This window comes from Fukomys damarensis, unplaced genomic scaffold (genome assembly GCF_012274545.1).
Source record: "Fukomys damarensis isolate Sample0158 unplaced genomic scaffold, DMR_v1.0_HiC HiC_scaffold_23, whole genome shotgun sequence".
NCBI classification, from domain to species: domain Eukaryota; kingdom Metazoa; phylum Chordata; class Mammalia; order Rodentia; family Bathyergidae; genus Fukomys; species Fukomys damarensis.
Window position 1 is genome coordinate 12,911,088 of NW_022900935.1, and position 2,038 is coordinate 12,913,125.

Here is a 2,038-nt window from a genome sequence, read left to right on the forward strand (position 1 = left end):
CTTTTTTTTTTTTTTTTCATTTTTTTGAGACAGGGTCTCACTATGTAGTTGAAACTGACCTGGAACTATGTGGCCTCGACTGGTCTCGAACTCACAGCGATCCTCCTGCCTCAGCCTCCTGAGTGCTGGGATTACAGGTGCAGGAGTGTTTTAAAACCACTTATGTCACAAAATTCATAGGCTAGTTTTTCACTTATTCACAACTAATTTTATTGTTTCTTTTGTGCCAGATACATCTTTGAACAACAGTGGAAATAAGGGTAAAAGATGTGGTTTCTTTCCTCAAGATGCTCAAATCTGGTGGGAAGTGTGAGAACTAACATTTAAAATTTTAAAGTTTTTATTTATTAGTACTTGGGATTGAACCTAGGGCCTTCATACCGAGATACATCTTCTCGCCATTGTTTGACTTTATATTTTTGAGAGAAGTACTTGCTAAGTCTCTTGGGCTGGCCTTGAACCCTTCCCCCTCAGCCTTCGGAAAGCTGGGATTGCAAACATATACTACCATGCCTGGCTGAGAAAGTAACATTTTTGTGTGTTCCAAGTATATGTAGGACTTTATGTAGGCCCTGTGAACTAAGTAATTTATTCTTCACAGCCTGTCACTAATTCTAGACCTATGCTGAGATGTGGAGAAGACAAGCGAGTATGATCTATATAGTGTGGCCAGTTAGATATTATTTTATTTATCTTTTGGTACCAGGGATTGAACTCAGGACCTTGCACTTGTGAAGCAGGCAGTGATACCACTGAGCTAAATCCTGGCCCAGTTCCATATTATTCTAAATGGAGATCTGTGTGAGATTTGTTGGGGTGTGTGCTCAAGAATAACATTTGTAAAGGATCAAAAGCAGGATGGGACACAGGAGGATGCTGCTCTGTGATGTGGTTATATAGAGGTCTCAACTAATCCACGGAGAGCCCCAGCGTGGGGATGGTCCTTTGGAGTTGTTCCGAATTAAGATAAAGGGACTAACCTTTCCTTACTTTTTATATTTGCAGGGCTAGCTATTGCACTCAGGGCTTCACACATGCTCTACCGGGGAGCTACGTTCCCAGCAGGGGCAGATGCTTTTGATTTTACGCATCAACAAGTCACCTCATACGGGATGTGCCTGGGCAGGAGGGGAAAAGGTGAACATGAGCCAGTGAAGCAGCTGCTTTCAGCTGAGAACAATTCTGAGAGGACGGCGCCCTGAGCCCGTCTGATGGTGAAGGGGAGCCTGGCAGGGACAATGGAGTCCAAACCACGTGTGCTGACATGGAGTCCAGCTGTGACTACAGACAGTTTCGGGAGCAAGAATAAAGTGAGAAGTTTGAGACTGGACCTTTCAGAGCCCCAGGATTGAGGAGTAAATGTAAGAAGAGTTCACTAAAGAGACTAAGAAATAGGAGCAGAGAAATAAGTAGCTCCAGGACAGAAGATAATGTATAGAAGTGTTTCTGGAGAAAGAGAACAGTCCTGGAGTCTGGAGTGCAGTCAGCTGGCCTTAACCTTTGATAGAAGGGTTTTCTTTTTTTGTGGGGGGAGTACCTGAAATCGAACTCAGGACCTCGTGCTTGCCAGGCAGCTACTGCACCGCTGAGCTACATCCCTGGCCTGACAGAAGGGTTTTCTACTCCTGATACCAGAGGCAGGAGCTGGGTATCTGGTCTTACCAGGCTGATCATCTTACTGTTTCCTGTGCTGTGAGAAAAAACACCTGTCTTGCTCTGAGCCTCCGAGTTTTATTATTGGTACTCACTGAATTGAGTTAATCTAACCAGCTTGCTTGCTTAGTCATCTTTATCAGTCTTACTATCCCTATGAGATGAGAGTTCTTTGGCCATATTTAAAGTTCATTTCTTGAAGGCAACAGGCTGGGCATGGTGGCACATGCCTGTAATCCCAGCACTCGGGAAGTTGAGGCAGGAGAATTGCTGTGAGTTTGAGACCAGCCTGGGCTACATAGTGAGTTCCAGGTCAGTCTCAATGACATAGTGAGACCCTATCTCAAAAAACCAAAAAAAAAAAAAAAAAAAAAAAATTAATTTC